The sequence below is a fragment of the Solanum pennellii genome, chromosome 2, assembly GCF_001406875.1.
Source record: "Solanum pennellii chromosome 2, SPENNV200".
Lineage (NCBI taxonomy): Eukaryota > Viridiplantae > Streptophyta > Magnoliopsida > Solanales > Solanaceae > Solanum > Solanum pennellii.
Window position 1 is genome coordinate 2,919,392 of NC_028638.1, and position 27,188 is coordinate 2,946,579.

Here is a 27,188-nt window from a genome sequence, read left to right on the forward strand (position 1 = left end):
CTATGTCTATGATACCAACTTTGTCACGACCGAAATCTAGACCCAGACGAGACCGACGTTGTTGGCCTCTTAGAGGTCGCAGACAAGCCTACACACATCATTCTTACTTCATCTAGGTTAATTTTAGGGGAAAATTTGAACTTTTTGTTTTCTTATTTCATGCTAAACATTTTAAACGTAACATCATAGGCGTTAACAAATCAACCATCTAATATAAAGATAATAGGATGAAAGAAACAGTTCATAATTGCATTAATAGTATTCTTGCCAAAACGGCACCAATACAAAGTCTGAAATGAAAGTTGAAAGAAACACTAGTGGAACATTCTCCACTATCTAACGCCTACATCTAAGCTAGATAATAACGGTAGACATCCTCGAATGCATGAGTTCCTACCAAGTTCGGATGAAAGCTCCACGTCTGGATAGCTACAACGTCAACCTGTAAGCTCTAGCGTCCACCTATGCCTGCACCTAAAAATATAGAGTTTTATGGGATTAGTACACACTTGTACTAAGTATGGGTATAAGCAAGCACACACCAAGAAGATGCATGAGTGAGAATATCTCTTTCCTAATGGAAAGTCAAGTCAGTAGACTAGCCAAATTTGGATTAGGAAAGTCAGTGGACTTGCCAAATTTGGATTAGAAAAGCCATGCCATGAGATAACATGCATCATATACGTATCATATTGCACACAACACATAACGTCCTACACATAGCACATAACATATAACATATAGCATGTAACATATTTTGTATAGCACATAACATCATTCATATCATTCATTCATACGTCATGAGACTTTTGAATCATTGACTTGACATCAATACATCCCAAAAATGAGGGCTCAACATATGGGACCTCAACTAGGGAGCCTTCTTTAGCAAACACAGAGTCTGCTTCATTCATTAATACGTACTTCACTTCATACATTCATAAGCTAGTGTAAACACCAGTTATACCTAAGATAGAGTTTAGGAATTTCATCGGTTTCCCTGTGCAATGATAAAGAATGATTCATTACTTATGTCTAGCTCACCTCTTGATTATCCTATCCTAACACCTTTGGTATCATTCATTTCTTTATGTGCATCAATTGAGGATGGCCAGATTCATTCTTTGGAAACATTAACTTTAACCGACATAGATCATGTGAGCATTATGATATCCAGTGTCTCCCTCATACCGAAAAGAGGTGGAATCACCGGCCAAAGTTACCCAAAACATGCTAAAGTACATGGGAGTTGAACCCCGCCAGATCCCTATATTGGCAGTATAGGTTCGAAGACTAGGAGATATAAGGAGACCCATACCCGGCATGCCGAAAAGTCTAATCTCATGAGTGTTACGTGAACCTCCACCCTTCCAGAAAAAAGGCATCACCGCTCATAACTAGTCTATCGGTGCTCAGTATAAAGTTCCATTACATTCAACTCATACGTCATGGAAGCTGACTTCTATTATGAGGACATCATAGCTCAATAGATTATTTCACATCTCATCATTAGTATTAAGTGTGTTAATCTCAATACATTCATTAGAGTGTTCATAGAGACTGGTCACTTCATTAACTTTACACTCTCATAGATGAGTACGTTTTGGTAACGTTCACTTAGGCTCATTTGAGATTGCTCTCATATTTTACATTAGCCTCATATCATGTTGTCACCACAATCATTAGTATTAGCACATTTTCTCTTCATAATTAGTCACCCCTTTTTACGTGAATGTTCATTTCATCATATGCCAATGCACTTGGCCATTAAGTGTGTTTCACACTCTTACTTAAACCTTCTAGGGTTTTATCATTTCATTGTTCATATCATCATTTCATTGCATACATCTTAGGTTCACTTACTTCTAATGTATGCTAGACTTATGGGTCTATACATACAAGCCATGAGACTTCAATCATAATTCGTTAAGTGATTCATATCTTTCTAAGATTATTGGGTACAAGACTTATGCATCTTTTATGTATTCCAATCTCGATTCAGATCTATGTAGGCAGCATTATTCTTGAACAGTTAATTCGCGTATGACTTATGTATCAATGTGGAATTTGGTCAAGGGAACCCGGTTTTGAATCCCGTGGATAACACATACATTTTTTATTTATTTTGTTTTGGTCCACACGGCTTGGGGACCCAAGATCAAGCCCCAACTCCTTTATTTTATTTAATTTCTTTTCTTTAAATTTTCTCTTTCTTGGCCGGGGGGTTGTGAGATCGGACCCCCAAAGCCCCTTTTATTTTAATTTCTTTTTCATGACTTTTTTTGAGTTGACCATGAGGTTGTGGGATCGAACCCCCACAACCTCACTTTATTTTTCTTTTAATTCTCCTTTTCTGCGTAGAGGTCATGGGTTCGATTCCCACGCCTCACACTTATTTTCTTTTCATTTTTCCATAAGATTGACCGAGAGGCTGTGGGTTCGAATCCCACTACTCTCATTTCTTATTTTCATACTTTATTTTCAACCCAGGAGCACGGTTCTATTCCCCCTTACCACATTGTTTTTCACAACTTTTAAGGTGGTGAGGTTACGGGTTCGACCCTCAGTGACCTCACTTGATTTTCTTCACGTTAGTTAAATTTGAGTTAAATTTTCAGCTTCTTTTTCATTCCATTACACGTTAGTTCTTAGGGGAATTTCATAGTGCATTTAGAACATTTTAGGTACATTTTCATGGATTCGTTTAGCCAAGAGATTATCACTCATATAAGCCACATTTCATCTCATATGAACATCACGATTTACATAAACATGTGTACATGAAATATAAAGAACAAACATGCCATTTCAATTCCTAAATCGTGACCAATAGCCACGGCAACACACCCAAACGCACATAGTTACATTTTCGAAAAACATCAACAAAAGTCACATAATTATGAACATACATATAAACACATAAGTATCACGAAAATACGTTTTATCCCTAGTTTTCTACCACTAAACATAACCAACCTATGATTCAATGGGAGCTAGTGACAGGGACATGCAGCGGGGAAACAACCCAAGTTTTCAGATGGAATATACTGAACCTTAAGGGGTCTATTGGGAAAAGGACCAAGAGAGAAGAGAACCCATACCTTTTATGACGTTCAACACCAACCTTTTGACGGAAAATCTCCTTCCTTTGACTAACGTTTTTGATTAATTGTTTGTTTATTTATTTTTGTTGTGAGTTCTCCAAGTGTGAAGAACTTTGGTTTATCTTCTGTTGTTAGTACGTTATTTGGCAGAGGGAATGTGAATGAGAGTTGGTTTGATCGTGAAAGTGAGAGATAGACGTGAGAGGAGAGAGTTATATGAGGCTTAGGAGTCTAGTTTAGGACTTAATCAAATAAGGTTTAGTTAAATATTAAAAAAAATATGATTTCCCATTTATTTTAAATCATCCAATAAATAATAAGTATTAATAAATTACATTAATTCACCAACTTAAATAAAAAAAAAATTTAAATCATCGCTTCCACCTAGGTTCGAACCTGGTTGGAGCAAGACTTTACTCTAAGAGCCCATTTTCGGCCCTCTCTCCCAAAAATTCCCCTACACATTATCAGTTAAATAATTAATTATATATTTATGGTAATTATGATACTACCTTTAGCCTAGAAAAAGACCATTTTACCCCTACACCCTTCGAACTTAAGATTTCCCCTTTTTTAAGTTCGGTAAAGACTCATCCGAGTAAATCTTCATATTCGGGAGCCCTACATGGCTGGACCCAACCTTTTCTACCACAAATAACTCCCAAGTTAGTTGTCTTGGCTTTCGTAAGGGTTCAAAGTCTGTTTCTACGTGCATCAATCCGTGTGAACCCGGTCTAATCGTAGGCATTCTAGACACATTAAGCATTATTTAGCATAGCCATTTTTAGGGTTGTTACAAGAAATCTAGATTCCATGTTTTGCTACCATGGTCTATGTCGGTTATTGCCTATTCTCATCATGTGGGATACCTATTAGCATTAGAATATTTCTATGAAGTTAAGGTATTGGTATGATACGCTATTTAGACATTGCACAATAGTCATTGAAGTGTTAGTGAGAGTCCCTAGGTCTTCTCTAAGACCATTCCTTGAATGTCCTCTATGTGATGAATGTCTCTTAATGAACAAATGAAAGAATTAATTATGTTAGAAAGTATGTAAATGAATGATTACCTAATCTAGAGTGACTTAAGGATTCCATAGTTAAAGTGTGAAGAGGGCATAAAGGATGATCTCTTCATGTCTTATCTAGGGAAGCTAGTTAGGGAAGTTGGTTGATACTTTGGGCATGATCTTAACTTAGGTAGTCTTAAGGATTATTTAGGTAACCTTGAAGAGAGTGTATGGGCGTTCTCTTCTAGGAGTACTTAAGTAAGTCTTTTGATAGCCTTAGTAAGGAGAATGTCATATCTTATATGTTCATGGGTTTGGTGTATTGTAAGTGGGTATGTGTCTGATCATAAGTACTCTTGAGGATTATTTTGGCATTCTTAGAGAGGGTGTATGGGTGGTTTCTCTTTGTATTTCTTAAGTGAGTCTTGGGATAGCTTTTAGTGAGGGGATTATATGCTATAAAGTGCCTAAGGTAGAATTAAGTAACTTCACTGTAACAGTGAAGAAGTTCACTGTACAGTGAATTAAGTTCATTGTATTGATGCTCCTAAAATGTTCTAAATTGTTGAATTGTTATCTTATGTATTTCTAAGTTGATAAATGTTGTTGTTATGATTATATTATGATATTTAAATGAAAAGATGCATAATTTAAGTAAATATCCGTTTTCATGATTTTTATGCATTATGCCATACTTAGTACATGTGGTTGTACTAAATCCATGCTTTTTTCTATCTTTATTGTGGTTCGTAGGTGAGGAGCATTGGGAAGCAAAACTTGGACCGTTACACCATTGAAGTGAAGTTGAAGTATGTCCTTATTTGACTCGAGGTCATAGATGTATTTTATTTCTCTTATTGAAGTATTGTAATAGACTTAGTAGTACTATATTTCTATTGTGTATGGGCATGTCCCAAGTACTCTTGTGTTTAAGATTTGATGAAATGAGACTTCGTATTTCTTATGAGTTTTATATGTAAGACATTTAAAGACTTGTAGAATGTTTGTGAAAAGTTTTAATTACGCACTACATTTCACTATGTATATGCGATGAACGATACGTAAGGGCTTGTATAAGACCTCCGAGAGATCGAGCACACTGATTACACTCCGAGAGTTCCATATCTTCTAGGGTGTAGTCTTGAGATGCGATAATCATGGTATCAGAGCATAGGTTATGAAATTAGTCTTAGGAAGCAAAAAATCTCATCAAGTCACGTCTAGTAGAGTCTCGACCATGGTGTGAGTCGCAACACATCTATGGGCGAGGGACTATAAGATGATAGAGTTTCCCTTCTTTTCTACTCCGATTATCACATCCCGAGACCACACCTTAAAATATATGACACTCTTGGAGTGCACCGGCGTACTCGATCTCTCGGTGGTCTTATACAAGCCCTTTTGTATCGTTCATCGCATATACATACTGAAAAGTAGTGTGGAATTAAAACTTTTCACAAAACATTAGAATATCTTTAATAAAATACTTCATTAGAAATCGTAGGAAATACTAAGTATCCATCTCATAAAGCTTAGACACAAGAGTACTTGGGACACAGCCCATACAATAATAATATACTTAGTCTATTGCAATACTTCAATAAGAGAAATAAAAGACATCTATGCTCTCGAGACAAATGAGGACATGCTTCAACTTCACTTGAATGATGCTAAGATCCAAATATTTCTTCCCAAATTCTCCTCACCTACTAACCACTATAGAGATAGATAAAATCATGGAATTAGTGCAACCATATGTACTAAGTATTGCATAATGCATAAAAAATCATGAAAGCGAACATTTATTGGAAATATGCATGTTTTGACTTAAATATCAATAATATAATCATAAGTACAACATTTAACATCTTAGAAACACATGAGAAATCACTTAGTCAATTTATAGCATTTTTAGAAAACACATTACAGTGACCTCAACTCACTGTACAGTGAACTTCTTCACTGTTAAAGTGAAGTTGCTTACCTTCACCTAAGACACCTTCTAGCATGTAATTATCCCACTAAAAGCTATCCTAAAACTCACTTAATAAACACAAAGAAAGACCGCCCAAACACCCTCTATAAGCATGCCTAAATGATCCTCAAGACTACTTATGATGAAACACATACACACTTACAATACACCAAACACATAACATGTATAATATGACATTCTCCTTACCAAGACTGTCAAAAGACTTACTTATGTACTCCTAGAAGAGAACGCCCATACCCTCTCTTCAAGGTTACCTAAATAATCCTTAAGACTACCTAAGTTTAGATCATGCCTAAAGAATTAACCAACTTCCCTAACTATAGTCATTCTTAAGACTTCCCTAGATAAGACATGAAGAGATCATACTTTATGCTCTCTTCATACTTTAACTAAGGAATCCTTAAGTCACTCTAGATTAGGTACTCATTCATCTACATGCTTTCCAACATAAGTTGTTATTTCATTAGTCCATTAAGAGACATTCATCATATAGAGGACATTCATGTAATGGTTTTGGGGAAGACATAGGGACTCTCACTAAATCTTCAAAGCCTATTGTGAAATGTCTAGATAGCGTCTCATACCACCACCTAAACCTCATAGAAATTATCTAATTTAATGGGTATCCACATGATGAGAATAGGCAATAACCGACATAGACAATGGTAGCAAAACATGGAATCCAGAGTTCTATCCTACTCCGATGAGGTTGTTCTACTTGCCAGTGGTAGAACTTAAACACATCCCATGTAGGCACATGGTTAAGGAATAAGAAGGGCCTACTTTGTATTCTAGACTCATACTTTCACTAGAACTACTTCCCTTACCATACTCACTCGGTTCTATCCTTTGTTCTCATAGAGTAATTCACATTAAGTTTCATATAAAGGGGTTCCATATCAAGTTCATAACCCAATTACATTTACCCTTCCAAAGAGGTCCCCAAGGGCTGCCATACAATGGTGACAAGAAGCTCATCATGACTTTCCTAAGGATTGATATGATGTCGTTCCAGCCAATCAACCTTAAGTCCATCATTCATTACAAGAAGGATACCATTATGTCTTTCGGCTTCAAGTTTCATAACCTTACAACTAGGTTCAAGGTTTCTCATAAAGGACTCTCTTAACATCATTCAAGGTCTCATTTCATTCATACATACAAGACTAAGAGCTTTAGCATCCTAAGACATCACATTTTCATTTTCATACATGCATCAAGTAAGGGACACAAGTCTACCAAAACAAGACACAACATACTTCACTTTCGCACATATTACATGTCATTCTAGAAGCACATAGGAACAAAAATTATCATATTTAAGTAATCCTATACATTACTATATCATCTTTAATATAACCATCATAGACTCGAACAGCCAAGTAGGCACAATCATGCATCAACTCTAAGACTACACACATGAAGACAGAGTCATAGTGTAACATGATCACCTAACAACCTCAATAGAAGAAACCACATAATTTCACATTAATTCACATATATGTAGATATGATCATACATTACATAATAAACTATACCAATTATCATATTACTTAAAATAGTTGCTGACAAGGCCATGATCATCATAATACATAAAATAATGACGACAATGACACATGATTCACATAACACCGCCACCATAATGGAACCATACTGATCACAACATAATTCAAAAGCTATAATACTTAAAATAAAGAGAATTAGTGCAGCGTACCACCAATTCATTCTCTCCACTTCAATGCATGTCTAAATCATCCAATTCAATACCATAAGACCCTTACACATGGCCATTAACATAAATTCAATGCATAAATCATAATACTCAATGAAACTAGGTTAATAAACATAGATTTATAAATCTAATACAACATATACATCAATTGAATACAATTATTACATCATTCAATAACCCATAGAAAACTACACTATAATTCATAAGCATTAAGACAATATCACTTAACCCATAAAGTAGTCAAAAACTAGGGTTCATTAATTACATGGGTTTATCGGTTAATTGAGTTAAAATAATCTATGAAAACAATATAATCAATACTAAATGATTAAAAACCTTTAATGCAAGAACTGATGGATAGATCATGAAATTCGACAAGTTCATCTTTGAAAACTTTAGAAAACTTCTTGGAATTTGCGATACTTGATAAATAGGGTTACAAGGAAAAAAACTCATACATCAATTATGTTAATCCTCTAATTTTATTAAGAATCACCACTCAAATCTCCAATCCAAGCTCTTCCTTGAGTTTTTGCTTTTATGGAGTTCTAAGGAATTTCTAAGGGATTTTGAGTTCTGATTTGGAATAATGAATTCTTCTAAGTGTTAAATACTTACATACATGTTTAAAATACCCAAAATACCCTTTAGGAACCTCCCAAAGTCTTATTTAGAAGTGGGTGAATTTATTAATTCACCCCTAACTTAACAGTGATTGCACGCAGGAAACTAATACCATCGGCGGTTGGGATTCGACGGATCGTTTTTCCACAAACGGACCGTCCTGTCCTCCGGTCGTTTGGTTCATAGACTTGACTTTGGGTTCTTGAGATCCATATTCTATTTCTTGACCCACAACACCACTCGACCAGGCAACGACTTACCCACGAGTCGTCGTTTGCCTAAGTCGTTTGGGGCCTGGTTTAGACAACCTTGTCTCTATAGAAGGGTCCTTTTTCAAGGACCCTTGGTTGGTCCTTTGGGACTTTCACCCGTACGTTTCCAACCTGAATGTGTTTGTATATGAGTTTAGTAACTTCCATATGAATTTCATCCAAAACGAACACGTAAAACACAATGAAATATGCCAAGGCTTACCTGAATGTGTTAGTATATGAGTTTAGTACCTTCCATATGAATTCCATCCAAAACAAACAACTAAACTCAATGAAAAATTCCAATAATTACAAGGTAACTTCAAGGAAAACCTTTCAAATGTCATGGATATAAGTAAGTAGATTGAACAAAGTTCATAACATTCATAAAGAGTGGTATAAAGCTACCAAATATCATTGAACAATATAAGGGGAGTAATAACATAATCAAAATCTTAAGAATTATGAAAGTGACAAGAATGAGGTGTTAAAGGAAGTGAGACAAGTCTCACTCATTGCTAGACAATTATGTTAAAGATACTCACAGAAGAGGGTGTTAATAATCGTGAGATAAGTCTCATTAACACCAAGATGATAATGTAAGGTTAAATTCACATTTCATCAAGTAAATAAAGGGATAACCAGTTATCCAAAGAGTTAAGTAACCCTCATAACTAGAAGAAAGCTTCCATAATGTTTGAGTCAACTCTACAAGATGTAAAGAAAAAGAAGTTGAGCAAAGCACCAATAGACTAACAATGAGCTTGTGACAGCACATGTAAGCCTCATGAGATGAGGCTACACCAAGGTGGATAAATAGTCTCCGTATGTCTCCTAGTCTTCAAACTATGTTGCCAGCATAGGAACTAGCCAGTGGATTCCACCTAAGAGAGTTAGGTATGATGCAATTTCACTTTGGTTGGTGAAACCACCCCTTTTCGGTGTGGGGCAGACACTGGATTTCATGCTTAGATCACAGGATCTATGTCGGTTAAATTCTCAAAGGAAGTATGCGGTTCACTTTAGTCGTGAACCATCTCTTTTCGGTGTGGGGAAGACACTTGACTTGGTTTCAATTTAGCTGGTGAACCAGACCTTCTTAGTGTGGGGCAGACACTGGATTTCATGTTTATCTCACATGATATAGGTTCACTTTGATCGGTGAACCACCCGTTTTTGGTGTGGGGCAGACACTGGATTTAATGTTAGCTCGCATGATCTTAATGCTAAAGATTTCTTTAAGAATATAATAAAGAAAGAAGAAGAATTGTAAGTTCCAGGTGAGCTATGAAAGTAAAAGCTTAAGTATATCAAATCATCAGTGGTTGATAACAATGAAGTTTTAACAAGTTATTGGCTTGTGCCAAATCAAGATATATGCTCCAATATCTTCACGTTATGAAAATTATCAAATGATGGGCATAGCCAAATAAATATTAGATTATCATGACTTCTATATTATGCCAAATAAGGGGAGTAAAACATAATGGCTAATCACTGCCCCATAATCTCCATAATACGAAAATGATGAAATAAGTGTCCTAGACAATAAAGATTGGCTTATAAAGACTTCATGCCCAATTTAAAAAGAATGGATTGAATAACTTGTTGTAGGGTAACCAAATCATTTCCTTAGTCTTTTGGATTACTTACTCGATTCTTTGTAGGTATGGTACTACAATTAATCATTGCACTTGTAAGTAAAACATATGATTAAATAGATCTTCGAACTACACAATTAGAAGGAAAAAAAGACTGAAAAATAAACTAAGTGTTGGGGAAGGAGCTCTCGGGTTTAGAGGAGCAAATTTCAAAATTTTCCTTCGAGTTGTTCTAAAATTATGTTCATGATTTTAAGGTCTTATGTTTATATAGAAAATGAGTTGTGTGCTTTTAATGTATCAAAATATGTTATATTCATACCATAATTCACAAATAACGAATTAAGAAACTCTAGTGACTTCACTTTCAAGAAAATACATATTGTTATAGGAAGAGCTTTCCTTGATCATGCACAGTGCTTGTGTGTATATGTTTATATACGCATACTTAGTACAAGTGTGTACTAACCCTATACTATTACTATTTTATAGGCGCTGGTCAGAGAGCAGAGTTGAAGACTCATTGAAACGGTTTGGATCAGCGATCTCCAGACTTTGGTAGTTCCTCTTGAGTTCGAGGATGCTACACCTATCATTATAGCTTAGTACTTTAGACATATCTAGTGGATGTTGTCCCTAGTGTTTCATTTCAGACTTTTATTCAAAGTTTTGATTAAGGTCGTTTGGCAAACTATTAAGATATATTGATTTCTTCATTGAATTGCTTAATCGTTTGTAGATGGTTGTTTATTTTGAGCTTATTAAAATATCACTCTATATATTTATTATATTAAGTCTCCATATGCTTCATTATGTTCTGAAAGTTTTAACTTTTCCGCAAATTTAACTATATGATTGTGATGAAAGCTAAGAAGAGCATTGTCTGCGACCTATGAGAGGTTAATGACGACGGTTGCATTCAGATTCCAGAATTCGGGTGTGTAAGTACTGGGAGTTTCTTTGGATGTGGTAAAGATGGACACAAAGTGAAGGATTGTCCTACTAGAGATTGTAAGCAAGTTGTTCCTAGTGTTCCAAAAGATGATGCTCCAACAAAGAGGCGTTTCTATGCACTCCGGACTAGAGGAGAAAAGTCGGATAGTGATGATGATGATGGTAAGTTCTTATTTTTCTTTAGTTTTATGAGTTCCTTCTAAGTGGGAGAGTATGGTTAGTAGATGAGCTAGAAAGTCCTACAAGCATGTCGCATGTGCATGGTGTTTATGAGTCTTGTTGAAAGTGAATTTCATTGATTCCTTGCATTGTATATTTTATGAAGTTATGATTATGTTTTAAGATGTGTTTATGTGATTATATCTTGCATATTATCATGTTTCTATCATGATTTTCCTAAAAGTTGCATCTTGAGATATGTCGAAAAAATTCACTGTAAAGCTACCAGGGATTTCTGCTCACTGTAAGAATTTCGTAAAATTTACTAGTTCATTCTTTGGTAAAAAATTGTTATATTGTGGGTAGAACTGATTTGTACAAGCATAATAATGAATATAAAATGAGTTTTTGCTCTTTGGAATGAAGAATGTCAGTTTGTGGCATGATATTGTGATTCTCTTAATTATGTGAAATTGATATTTCTCCTTGATTTGTGTTGTATAAAATTTTATATGGTATGGTTATGAAATGTTAGGATTGAATCTATATTCTTAGAAGTCTTCGGAGAGTGGCAAGTGTCATTCGAGGACGAATGTTGTCCAAGTTAGGGAGATTGTAAGATCCCAAAATGAATTAGGTGAATTAGATCCTAACATTGTTGTAATGATGGTATAAGGTTAAAAATTTGTCTATAATGTGGCATTGAGGCAATGTCTAAGAGTTCAGGTGCATTAGAAGTTAAACGTCAAGGGACGACTAAGACGTTCGACGACTCAGTCACCTATGTGCATCAAATGTGTTTGTTTGTGATTCATAAGGTTATGAGATTATTAATTGAGTTATTATGGTGTATACAGCCAATGTGTCAAGTTTCGTGAAGTTTGGAGGTCAAACGTCCAAGAACGTTAGAAAGGTTTTCCTTGAAATGACCTTGTGTGTCTAAGCATGTTTCGTCAAGTTTTACGTGTTCGTTATAGATAAAATTGATGTGGTAGGTCCTAAACTCGTACATGAATATATTCGGGTTGGAAATGTCCAGGCAAACATTCCCAAGAACCATCCAATGATTTTTGAGGAAGGACCCATGTTGGTGGCCAAAACTGCCTAAGGTAGTCCCACCTACGGATGGCAAATGACAACCAGTGGCCTGGTCGACGCCCCGTAGGTGGAGGGAGTTGTTAGGGACTAATAATAGGGAGCTAAGATCCCATTTTCCTGCCTCTGAACCCATCTACAGAGGACAGGATGGTCTGTTTGTGGACTGACACCCCGTCGATGGTGAAGTCCTCTATGAGGCTTTCTTCCTGCGCAACTCCACTATAATGTTAGGGGTGAATTTATAAATTCACCCCATGAACAAATAAGAGAAAGGGAGTTTACTTACATGTTTATAAGTCTTTAACACTTAAAAGAATTCATTATTCAAATTCAAAACCCAAACTCCCTTAGAAATTCCCTAGAACTCCATTGAAGCCAAAACCCAAGAAAAAGCATGGGCTGGAGATTTGAGTGGTGATTCTTCATAAATTTGTAGGATTAGATTAATTTAGGTATGTTTTTTGATCCTTGAAACTCTATTCATCAAGGATCCCAAAATCAAAAGAAGTTTCTAAGGTTTTCAAAGATGAACTTGTCCAATTTCATGATCTATCAATTGGTTCTTGCATTAAAGGTTTTGAATCATTATGTATTGATTATATTGTTTTTAATTATATGATTTTAACTCAATTAACCTATGAACCCATGTAATTGATGAACCCTAGTTTTTACTACTTTATGGGTTACTTGATATTGACTTAAGAATTGTATTCAATTGATGTATAGGTTTTCTTAGATTGATAAATATATATTGAATTAACCTACATTCAATGAATATTATTATTTATGCATTCAATTGATGTTCATGGTCACGAGTAAGGTCCTTATGGTATTGAATTGGATGATGTAGACATGGATTGAAGTGGAGAGAATGGATTAGTGGTATAATGCCCTAATTCTCTTTATTTTATGTAATTTAGCTCTTGATTATGTTGTTATTGGTATGACCCACTTATGGTGGCGGTGTTATGTGAATGATGTGGCCTTGTCAGTGTTACTTTATGTATTATGATGATCATGTACTTGGGGGAACTACTTGACATAATATGATGGTTTGTGTAGTTGATTATGTGAAGTATTATCATCTCTACCTACATGTGAAGTAATGTGAAAGTATGTGTTTTATTCTATTGAAGTTGTTAGGTGATCATGTTAGATTATGACTATGTTTTCATGTGTGTAGTCTTAGAGTTGATGCATGATTGTTCCTACTTGACTATATGATTCTATAATGGTTATATTGATGATGATATAGAATTAATAGGATGAAATGAATATGATAAGGGTCATTCCTAAATGCTTTAAAGAATGATATGTTATATGTAATAAAGTAAAGTATGTTGTGTCTTGTTTTGGTAGACTTGTGTCCCTTACTTGATGCATGTATGAATGTGAATATGAGGTGTGTTGACTTAGGATGCTAAAACCTCTTATTCTTGTATGTATGAATGACATGAGACATCGAATGATGTTAAGAGGGTCCTTTATGTGAAACCTTGAACTTAGTGGTAAGGTTATGAAACTTGAAGTAGAAAGTCGTAATGGTATCCTTCTTGTAATGAATGATGGACTTGAGGTTGATTGGCTGGAAAGGCATCATATCAATCCTTAGGAAAGTCATTATGAGCTTCTTGTCGCCATTGTAAGTCAGCCCTAGGGGACCTATTTGGTAGGGTAAATGTAATTGGGTTATGAACTTGATATGGAACCCCTTTGTATGATTCTTTAATGTGAATTACTCTATGAGAACAAAGGCTAGCATCGAGTGAGTATGGTAAAGGAAGTAGTTCTAGTTAAAGAATGAAGCTAGAATAGAAAGCATGCCCTTCATATTCCTTAATCATGTGTCAACATGGGATGTGTCTAAGGTCTATCATTGGCAAGTAAACACCGTCATCGGAGTAGGTTAGAACTCCTGATTCCATGTTTTGCTACCATGGTCTACGTCGGTTATTGTCTATTATCATCATATTAGCATTAGAGAATTTCTATGAAATTTAGGTGGTGGTATGGGACACTATCTAGATATTGCATAATAGGCTTTGAAGATGTTAGTGAGAGTCCCTAGGTCTTCTCTAAGACCATTACTTGAATGTCCTCTATGTGATGAATGTCTATAAATGAACTTATGAAATAATGACTTATGTTAGAAAGTGTGTAAATGAATGAGCACCTAGTCTAGAGTGACTTAAGGATTCCTTAATTAAAGTGTGAAGAGGGAATAAAGGATGATCTCTTCATGTCTTATCTAGGGAAGTCTTGAGAATAACTCTAGTTAGGGAAGTTGGTTGATACCATGGGCATGATCTAAACTTAGGTACTCTTAAGGATTATTTAGGTAACCTTGAAGACAATGTATGGACGTTCTTTTTAAGGGGTACTTAAGTAAGTCGTTTCATAGCCTTAGTAAGGAGAATTTCATATCTTATTCATGGGTTTGGTATATTGTAAGTTTGTACGTGTCTCATTATAAGTAGTCTTGAGGATCATTTAGGAATTCTTAGAGAGGGTGTATAGGAGGTCTCTCTTTGTATTTCTTAAGTGAGTCTTAGGATAACTTTTTAGTGATGGGATTACATGCTATAAAGTGCCTAAGGTAAAACTAAGCAACTTTACTGTAACAGTGAAGTTCACTATACAGTGAATTAAGTTCACTATAATGTTGCTCCTAAAATGTGCTAAATTGTTTAAATGTTATCTTATGTGTTTCTAAGTTGATAAATGTTGTTGTTATGATTATGTTATGATATTTAAATAAAAAGATGCATATTTTGTTTTCATGATTTTTATGCATTAGGCCATACTTAGTACATGTGGTTGTACTAATTCCATGGTTTTATCTATCTCTATAGTTTTTGGTAGGTGAGGAGCATTGGGAAGCAAAACTTGAATCGTAGAATCATTCAAGTAAAGTTTAAGTATGTCCTCATTTGGCTTGAGGTAATGGATGTCTTTTTTTTCTCTTATTGAAGTATTGTAACAGACTTACTATTACAATATTTCTATTGTGTATGTGTCGTGTCCCAAGTACTCTTGTGTCTAAGATTTGATTAAATGAGACTTAGTATTTCTTATAAGTTTTATATGAAAGATATTTTAAAGTCTTATAGAATGTTTGTGAAAAGTTTTGATTCTGCACTACTTTTCACTATGTATATGCGATGAACGATATGAAAGGTCTTGTATAAGACCACCGAGAGGTCGAGTACGCCAGTTGCACTCCGAGAGTGCCATATCTTCTACGGTGTGGTCTTGGGATGTGACAAATAGCGTCCCATACCACAACCTACCCTAAGTAGTACACCCTTTAGAAGACCTAATTCGTTACTTACTTTTGTGGGGGCTAGCTTTAACCCACATAGACCATGAGAGTAAGTCATGGAATACCAATATTAACCCCTACAAGATGAGGGATCCCCACTTGCCTAGGGTGGGGTCATTCTTTATCCTTTACATGGATTCTCCATTAGATACTCCTATGTGGGCGCATAGTTAAGGGATGAGGAGATTGCTTCTAAGTAACTCATTCTCTACTAATGAGGAGTACTCATCTCAAGAGGTACATTGGGTACAACATATCAACTCACGAAGTGTAACACACCTTATTCAAATACTCACAGTGCTAAGAATAACTCCTCCACGGAGTCTTAAACATCCATTACTAAATGTCAAGGGATAACTATTGGACACCACATCTCAACTCAACGAAGAGTATCCATCCTCTAACCTATCTTAGAAAACTCTTTGGAATGGTGATGTTGCTACTAAACACTTCATCTCAACTCATGAAAAGTATCCGCCCCAAAACTCCCCTTCTTGATATCATAGGAATAGTAGGGATGATCTAGACACTTCATCTCCACTCACGAACAGTGTCCACCCTAATATCCCCCAATTCAGATTCATTACCTTCATTCATTCATATTAAGTATGTATGCGTGATTCCATGTGAGCACACCTTTCGCATAATCACCATTTTCATAAAATTGACTTCTAAACAAGCTTACACCTCCATTCATCATAATTCACACACTATCATGCTTCTCGTACTATCATGCTTCACATAGACATATACTTTATTTAGACATGATATTATCAAGGTACACCTTTCAAATTTCTAATGCATAACATGTATCAACATCATAATCATCACTTCACTTCACATACTATGCCTTCAAGGCCAATTCACAAGACACACATTAATAAATATATCCATATACTTCAAATAATCACCTCCACCAAAGGTGGACCATATCACTCAAGAACATTTCATAATAGGAACTAAACAATATAACCAACTTACCATTCATCCAAGATTTCACCACCTATTCTACATTTCTCCAATAATTCATCATAAAATAGCCCTTAACGCAGTGGCTAATCACAATATAACCATAAAGAAACCATAGTTCTAACATTATCTTATCATGTTAATTAAACTCATTTCATAATCTAAAGGTTGATGATAAGCATAAACCTGGTATCGTTGAAGTTTTAACATTAAAATCACCAAATAACACTAAAAACAACATATTTGAAAACATAAAACGTTTTCATGCAAAAAATCATGCTTAGAGTCAAAGATAGAAGAAGTTAGGGTTTAAAACCCTTTTTGAAATCTCTCTGGAATGACTCCCTAAATGAAATTAAGTTCAAGGATGAAATACCATATCTAAATGAGAATAAACCCAGGAAATTTCGATGAAGAAAACTTCCAAAACCTTCTCTTCTATCCCTTCCTTGAGTTCTAGCTTCTATGGAGTTTGAGAGAGTTCCTTCTTGAGGAAGGGCTTTTGAATATTTGAAATGAAGTCTTCTCTAGGTATAGGATTATAAACCAACTTAAAATACCTTAAAGACCCTAAAATAATAATCCTTTGTTCATAAAATACTTGGGGTGAATTTACTAAAACACCCCAAGCCTAGCCGTCTCCTTGAAAACTTTTTAACAGTGGCCATCGGTGGCTCCAATCGACGCCTTGTAGACCAACCCACGAACCGTCCTTCTAGTCCGTGGTTTGGGTCAGAGGCTCAAAATTTGGGATATCAAGATCCCAAGACGAAGTCCCAACCTACGCCCTAAACGAAGGGGCGTTGATTGAACTAAGTGGCGTCGATTGCCTCCATCGTTTGAGGCTAGTTTTGGGCAGTCATGGCAGATTCTTCCTAAACATTGAGGTCGTCTTCTAGGGCCCCTTGTGGGTCCTAGGTAGAGTCGTACCCGGAAGTTAAACCCCTATACGTGTTCACATAGGTCTTAGGAACTTCCACCATCAATTTGGACTACAAAAAGCTCATCAAACATTCCAAGGCACACGAGAACTCACATAAGCACATAGACGTGTAGTCGTCCAACGTCCTTGACGTTTGACTTCAAAACTCAACCCAATTTCATACACTGCATATTAAAAACATAACTAACCATTTGAGGACTTAAAAACTTCATCACACACATGCTTGGCTCTAGTTTCACCTAGTTCATTTTTAGGGACGTCACATTTCCCCCACTTGGAACAAAATTCGTCCTAGAATGACACTAAACACTTTTAAGGACATCAAAGACTCAACTAGAAGCATATAGCACATAAAGTCATTGTAATAACATTCATAGTCAATGTACCAAATTAACAAGGAACACAGCTACACATCGGTAAGCATTTTGCAACATAGGCAACTTTCGAAAAAAAATTCCAGAATTCAAAGCACACACTTATTTGTCCATTTATGGAGGAACTAACTTCTCCAACATTAGACATTCTCATATACATCATTTCTAAACACATTGAAACCATTCATCGTGGAAATGCAATTTACTCAAATTTTAACTTTCTTACAGTGAATACTAAATCTTCACAGTGAAGCATGGATAATAGTTCAATAACTCATCTTTTAAGCAATTCATTAAGAATACATGATGATATGAGAGACAAGACCATAAAGATTCATCTTATAACATAAACATAACAACCAAAAGAATTAATACTTATCGGAAATTCCATTCCGGATTAGTCTTCTCCTCTAGATCCAAGTTCATAGAAGTGATTCCTTTATGGAGCATTGGGATCTAAACCACCCTGAGGAGCTTGGTTGACCTATATCCCGTTTTCCTTGAGGTTAGGTCAATCTCTAATCTTGTGGCCCTTATTACCATACCCAAAGCAACCATCCGTACCGGCAAGACACTTACAAAGTGTTGCTTCCCACAAGTAGCACACCTTGACCTCTCAAAAGCATGGACACCTCCTTGGGAATTTTCGTTGAAAATCCTATCCTTGTTCCCCATGGAAGACTCTTTGTGATAGAACATTTTCTTAGGTTTGGGTTGACTTGGTTCATCCATCCTAGGCCTCATCCCATCCCTATTCCTGTACCTAAGCTTGGACTCCTCAATTTGTTGAGCATACACCATGAGCCTATATATATTGATGTCATTTAGGAGCATTGCCGTACGACACTCCTTTTCCACCAAGCTAGACACCCCCATCACAAATTTATTCATCCTAGCCGTAGGGTCGGCTACCAAGGTCGGGGCATACTTAGAGAGTTGGGTGAATTTGATAGAGTACTCTTTCACACTCATTCCCCCTTGACTAAGGTTCATGAAATCCACCAACTTCCTCTCCCTCAACTCAAAGGGGAAAAACCTATCAAGAAAAGACACCTTGAACACTTACCATTCTACCGGACATTTCTATAAGGGTCTCTCTTCCCTCCATTTCTCAAACCACACTTGAGCCAAATCTTTGAGTTGATAAGTTTCTAGCTCTACTCTCTCTAGGAGTCACACCCATAGCATCCACCACCTTAAACACCTCATCTATGAAGTGTTGTGGATCTTCATTTACCGTTGTGCCAAGAAAAATAGGAGGGTTCATCCTAATGAAATCCTAGATTATATGGCAAAAGTACTTGCATTTGGTTGAGGTCCAACTCCTAGGTTAGCTTGGGAAGACACATGATTAATGATGACTTGATCTTGAGTTGTCATGAATTGGGTCAAAACCCTAAGGGCAGACCTTATCTCTGCATTAGTCATGTCCCCTTCAACATAGGGAGCTTGAGGACCTTGGGGAATTGGAGGTATTTGGGGCACTTGAGGTCCTTTAGGTTCTTGAGGGGAACCTCATCACTCACATCCTCTTGGCTAACTATAGGGACTTGCTCACCACGGGGAGGGATCCTCTCGTTAGCTACTCCTCCCTCCTCCATTCTAGCGGGTGTCCTCCTCGTATTCATATACTATAAACACAAAAGAAGAAGTTGATAAAGACATCTTATAGACTTCAACTCTATGGCATAACACTAGAATAATGAAGAAAGTGAAACTTCTATCGCCTTATAGACTCCTGCTCATGGATGTGTCGCGACTCACACCGATGAACAAGACTCTACTAGACGTGGCTTGTGAGACTCTGACCCTAAACTATTTCCTGAAACCTTATGCTCTGATACCAAGTTTGTCATGACCCGCAAGTACACCCTATAATAAGGGAGCACTCTTGAGTTGTCACAAGGCATACTTGACCCTTCGGGGTCTTGTACAAGCCTCTTAGCTATCGTGCAGTACATAAGATATAAAAAGTAGTGCGGAATTTAAAACTTTTCACGAAAATAATATTAATAAATAAATATATTTTATAAATACTAAGGATAATTCTCGTCATTACAAGCCAACTTAAAAACACAACTTAAATATCTTAGGGACATGGTCCTTTACATTGAAAGAAAATGCATAATAAGTCTTATACAAGTCTAAAGAGAGAACTAAAGAAACATAAACTACGTCTTCGAATATATTAGGACATAGCAAGTCTTGAGAGAGTCCACTTCCCAAGATTTCCTTCTAGAATTCCACTTGCTTCAAGCCTATACTTATAGAGTATTGAAAAGTATGGGGCTAGTACAAACATTGTACTAAGAATGACATTATGCAAAAACATGTGCAAGAGGACATTTAGTAGAAATATAGGTTTCATGCTAATTTAGTAAAGCGTTCATGAATATAGAAGTAAAACAACAGATAAATCATCATTTAGCACATAAGGTAAATCTTCCATAATTTTCACACCAAACTACACTTTATTGTGAACTCAAGAAACCTCATAGTGAACCTACGTCTTTTTATCTTACAGTGAACTCATTTCCATTACCACTTATAGTGAGATTATTTCCTTTGAAGTTTCCCTATCCAAAGTTATCCTAAGACTCACTAAAGTAATACATGAAGAAACAACCCATACAATACCTTCAATACACACCTAAGTGATACTCAAGACTACCGACCATAGGCTTACTTCACACGGTAACATGCCCACACTCGACATCAAAGACTCTAAATCACATAAGTTCATTTACATTGCATAAAGAACCACTTATACGTTAATATAAAGACTCACCAAGACTCTCTCCATATGTCTACATGTGCGATGAGTAGATAGCGTCCCATACCACTACCTACCCTAAGTAGTACACCCTTTAGAAGACCTAGTTCATCATTTAATTTTGTGGGGGCTAGCTTTAACAGATATAGATCATGAGAGCTAGACATGGAATCTCGGTATTAACCCCTACCGGATGAAGGATCCCCACTTGCCTAGGGTGGGGTCATTCTTGAGCCTTACATGGATTCTCCATTATCTAATCCTACGCCGGCACGTAGTTAAGGAATAAGGATATTGATTCTATGTTACTCATTCTCTACTAACGAGGAGTACTCATCTCAAGAGGTACATTGGGTAAAACATCTGAACTCACCAAGTGTAACCACTCCTTCTTCAAATCCTCTCGGTGCTAAGCATCACTCCCCCACGGAGTCTTAAAAATTCATTACTAAAAGTCAAGGGATAACTATTGTACACCATATCACCACTCGCGAAGAGTGTACATCCTCTCATCTATCTGAGAAAGATCTTGGAAATGGTGAGGTTTCTACTAAACACTTCATCTCAACTCACAAGGAGTGTCCACCCCAAAACTCCCCTTCTTGTTACTATAAAAATAGTAGGGACGGTCTAGACACTTCATCTCTACCCACGAAGAGTGTCCACCCTAAAATCCCCCCATTCACATTCATTAGCTTCATTCATAATTCATTCAAACTATGTACGTGTGAGTACATGTGAGCACGCCTTTCATTCTTCTAAACATGCTTATACCTCCATGCATCATAATTCACACACTATCATGCTTCTCACACAATCAGGCTTCACATAGACTTATACTTTATTTAGATATGATATCAATAAGGTACACCTTTCAACTATCTAACACACATCATGTATCAACATCATAATCATCACTTCACTTCACATACTATGCCTTCAAGGCCAATTCACAAGGCACACATTCATACATATATCCATATACTTCAAATAAACCCCGCCAATAAAGGTATACCATACAACTCAAGAACATTTCATAATAAGAACTAAATATTATAACAAGCTTGCCGTTCATCCAAGATTTCACCACCTATTCTCCATTTCTCCAATAATTCATCACAAAATAGCCCTTAAAGACGTAGCTAATCACATTATAACCATAAAGAAACCATATTTTTAACATTATCTAATCATGTTTATTAAACACATTTCATAAGCTAAAAGTTTATAATAAGCATAAACATGGTCTCATTGAAGTTTTAACATTAAAATCACCAACTAACACCAAAAACAACATATTTGAGTCCTTAAAACGTTTTCATGCAATGACCATGCTTAGCGTCAAAGATAAAAGATGTTGAGATTTGGAATGAATCCTTAAATGAAAAAAAGTTCAAGGATGAACTAACATGCCTCAATGAGAAGAAACCCACAAAATTTGTATGAAGAAAACGTCCAAAACCTTCCCTTCTAGCCCTTCCTTAAGATCTAGCTTCTATGGAGTTTGAGAGAGTTCTTTCTTGAGGGAGGGGTTTTGAATATTTAAAATTAAGTATTGTCTAGGTCTAGGACTATAAACCAACTTAAAATGCCTTAAATACCCAAAAATAATCATCCTTGTTTCTTAAAAGACTTAGTACTTAAACACCCCAAGCGTAGCCGTGTCCTTGAAAGCTTTTCAACAGTGGCCATCGACGACTTCAATCGACGCCTCGTAGACCCACCTACGGACCTTCCTACTAGTACGTGGTTTGGGTCAATGGATCAACATTTTGGAGCTCATTTTCCCTAGATCAAGTCCCAACCTACGCTCTAAACGACGGGGCGTCGATTGCCTCCGTCGTTTGAGGCTGGTTTTGGGCAGTCTTTGCATTTTCTGCCTAAATGTTAGGGTCTTCTTTTAGGGCCCCTTATGGGTCCTAGGTAGAGTCGTACCAAGACGTTAAACCCCTATAAATGATCACCTAGGTCATAGGAAGTTTCACCATCAATATGGACTCCAAACAACTCACTAAACATGCCAAGGCCCACAAGAACTCACATAAGCACATAGACATCTAGTCGTTGAACGTCATTGAACGTCACGTGACGTTTGACTTCAAAACTCAACAAAAGTTTACACACTGATTATTAACAACATAATTAACCATTTAAGGACTTAAAAACTTCATCATACTTATGTTTGGCTCTAGTTTCACCTAGTTTGTTTTAGGGCCGTTACAATGAATAAGGGTGATGCTCTATCCCCGACTCTTTGTGTACTCTCCTCATATGTACTATATAGATCCCTTAATTCCTCATTTGAGGATACTCAATATGTTTGGTATGGATGCCAAAATGGAGTGCTAATCTCTACAAGTTAGAATATGCAGATGATACTATTATATTTGTGTCTACTAATGAATATTGTTTAGGGAGATCATGACGATTATACAGGAATATGAGAAGCAATCTGGACAGAAGGTGAATAAAGAGAAAAGTTCTTACTATTTACACCAGAATATTAATGCAAGAATCCCACTTCGGGTGGAACAGATCACAAGGATGATAAGAGGATACTTTCCAATAAAATATTTAGGTTGCCCCATTAATTATACTAGGAAGAGGAAAGAACATTATAAAGAATTGATTGACAAGGTGAAAGAAAAATTCAAGCATGGAAAGGAAGGATTCTCTCATATGGTGGTAAAGAAGTTCTTCTTACTAGTGTACTTCAAAGTATTCCTATATGTGTTTTATCTACTATTACTCCACTTAAGTGTGTTATTAAGGAGTTACACAGGATTTTTGTGAAGCTCTTCTGGAGTAATAAGGAATCTGGTAGATGTAAACACTAGTTAGAATTGTTAATGTTGTCTCCGAAAACAGGAAGGAGGTCTTGGCTTCAGGTCTCTTTTCTTATTTTTCTTTGTTTTTGTATGCTAAGCTATGGTGTAGGGTCAGGACGCAAAATAATTTATGGGCCAAATTTTTATGGAATAAATATTGCAAGAAAAAATTTCCTTCTCTTGTGCTATTGAAAGGTGGCTCACAAGTTTGGAAGCATATGCTAGAGAATAGGGACACTAATGAAAAACACTTGTGGTGGGAACCTAGGGGTGGTAATGCTACTATTTGGTATGACAACTGGACAAATTTAGGACCTTTGCATATGCACCAGTGTGAATCTCATACTTGTCATCTTATGGGAGATATACAGGATTTTCTATCAGGGGAAGGTTGGGACTTTGAAGCTCTTCAGGATAATATGCCTGAGTATGTGGTAGAGCATATCAGGCTTAATATGAGTCATGTACGATTAATTTATCAAGAACATAAACATTGGTGCGCAAATACTAGTTCCGGAAACTTCACAATTAAGAGTGCTTGGGACTTATTAAGCAGAAAGACAGTGCTAATGATGATTTGAAGCTTTTATGGGTAAAAGGTTTACCTTTCATGTTCTCTTTCTTAGCATGGAGAATTTTGCATGGCAAAGTCCCCGTAGCTCAACTGATGCATTCGTGGAATCCTCATATCTCTCAATTTTGCAAGTGTTGTTTGATCCCTGAGATTGAGACAATGGAGCATCTTTTCTTTAAAGGGGAAATAGCTACAGAAATTCGGAATCATTATGCAAGACCAGCTCAGGCACAAGGCTCAATTTGAAGTATTTTATAAGAAAATTGTGGGGAACAGATGATAATTGGGTGCATATTGTTGAGGCACTAGAAGGACATAGTCCTAACTACAGTTTCAAAATTTTGAGATGGTTGTCTCCCCCAATTAATTGATTGAAATGTAACACAGATGGAGTATATAAGGGTAATCCTAGACCTATCTCAACAACTTTTTTCAGAAGGGATCATCTAGGATTTGTAGTTATCTCTAAAGGTTTCATAATACAAGATACTACAAATATAGTGGCGGAAGCCAGGCTATCACATAAGGATTATTATTTTGTAAGGACATATTGGTTGAGTATTTCATTATAGAATCAAACTCTATGGCTATGGTTCAAATTTTGGAAGGGAGGTGGGAGATTCTGTGGACTGTTGCTTTGGAGGTGAATAAGATTAATGAGTTGAGGAGATGTTCATCAGCAAGAGTTCTTCATTCCCTTAGGAAAGTAAATACTCTTGCGGATTATTTTACGAATTTGGTTTTTCATGCAGGTGATTTCCACTTCAATCAATATCAAGACATTCCAAATGAAGTCAAAGCAATGCTAAACATGGACAAAATAGGCACACCACATATCAGAAGAAGCATTACAAACTGTTAACATCATTTTCGCTGGTTATTAGTATCACAGAAACAAGTATTACGAGTTGAGCATATATAATTCTCATTCATTTCCTATTTATTTGAAGAAATTTCAATTGATGTGTGTATTTCCAACATGTGAGAGCTTTGGGGTGTTCAGGGATACCACATCAAGACATAGGATGGAAAAAAGGTTGTTTATCTTTGGCTTTGTGAAAAGTGTTGCAGAGTTATTTGCAAAGATTTCATCTTTTAGCTATTAATAATTGTTGTTGCATTCCAAAATTTGGATCTCAGATGGTGGTATCAATCTCAATTGAGGTTCAATCCATTGATCTCTAGATAAGGGATAACAAGGGCGATTAAGAATGGTGGGAACAAAATGCATAGCAGGTGAACAAACAAGGCATATCGGGTCCTTAGTAGCTAGAAGTCACAAGATAAGTGTTCTTATTAAAAAGAGGGAAATGCTGAGGTGATTATTTGAGGTACAAGAATAAACATTACAAATCACATCTTACCTGATCGGAGCTTGTTGTGGAGAGGGAATAAATGTGTTGAACACCATTTCTTGGTTGCTGAAGAAGCGCAGAGATGCAGAGCTTCAGAGATTAAGGAGTGATGGGTATGTTCTCTTCCATACGTATCTTCCTCGAAGGAGAATCCTTGTTTTGCTATATATTGTGATTTTCTTTATTTATGTTTTTGTTTTTGTTTTTGTTGTCTTAAATTTTGTTTGTATTAGATTTTTTGAGCACACTTTTGTCTGTACAGCTTTGCTTGGGTTTGTATTGCTTTTATTTACCTGAATAAAAGGGAAACCCACAAAAATTAGATAATGACTCCTCAAATCATCCTTGTATGTTCATGATCTCTTCTTAGCTCCTTATAAGAGATTGCACTATGTCACGAGCTCATCATTTTGGTATAATTTTCACAGTGATGTTATGATGATATATGATATGTATATGAGGACTTTGGCACATTGTTGATACTATATGTTGATTAGTTCACTTATGAGTATGCCTTGGGTTATAATGTTAATATATAATGAAATGTAAACCTAAATGCTATGTTATGTAAAGTTGGACATTGGTCATGGTTTCTTGTTGAGGATACTTGATTGAGTAAGATTATGGGGCTTTGATTGGTTATTTCACTTGTTGACTTGATAAGGGTTCATTAGTAGTTGACTTGCTTATTATGATATGGTTGACTCTTATTCATTCTTGTGATGTTATTCCTTGATGATAGGGTTGTAGTAAATCATGGTTTCAAGAATGTTATACGTATTACTTGTTGAGTTAGTAAGCATGTTTGGTTGATTGATATGACTTGGTTGGCTTTGCTTTAGGTTCCTAAAGGGGTAAAATGGCATGTTTTGACTAAAAGTCCTTTTTTAGCATGTGTTGCTTGTATATGTGCATAAGGTCTCATACTTAGTACATGTGGAGTACTAACCCCATTTTCTTTCCTTTTCCCAAACATTTTAGGTTCCGATCGTTGAATAGTTTGGAAGGTGATATTGTTAAAGGCTTGGATTATTTATTTCATCCAAGTGGGGTAGGTCCTCAATGTCTGAGGGTAATGCCACTATCTATCTTATGGACTTGTTATGAGCTAAAGACTCTTTCATTTCTTTCCTTTTTAATTGAGTACTATACTTTTCTATGACCTATATGTGGTCTGGTTGGATTGATGTAAGGGCTATGCCCATATTGTGATAATCGTTTAGATGGTATGAGATGAGACAATCGTTGAGACTATTTTTATATTTTATATATATGTATGTGCAATAAAATAGAAGGCTATATAACCTTCCTATACGAAGGATCTATGTATACTCGATACGATTATATAATATGTGTATGTAGAGATTTATGTAAAACTCCAAGTAGTTATAATGAAAGTTCTAAATTTTTTCTCACTTTTCAACCTTTGAATGTAACGACATGAGACTAAGAGGCTAGTCTTAGTCCTTGTAAAGGACGACGACGCCGGTTACATCTAGGGGGTAAATCCGGATGTGA

General features: G+C 36.1%; 1 long non-coding RNA gene across 2 annotated transcripts; it reads right to left on the minus strand.

Moving 5' to 3' along the window:
• Positions 1-422: 422 nt before the first annotated feature.
• On the minus strand, positions 423-25,832 carry LOC114076184. Of its 2 annotated transcripts, none has more exons than XR_003577061.1 (3): positions 25,680-25,832; positions 24,347-24,460; positions 423-474 (listed from the first exon to the last, which is right to left on the minus strand). It is a non-coding gene; the product is annotated as an uncharacterized LOC114076184 (long non-coding RNA). The 2 variants fall into 2 exon arrangements; XR_003577060.1 differs by lacking the exon at positions 423-474 and adding an exon at positions 5,628-5,833.
• Between the last annotated feature and the right edge of the window lie 1,356 nt (positions 25,833-27,188).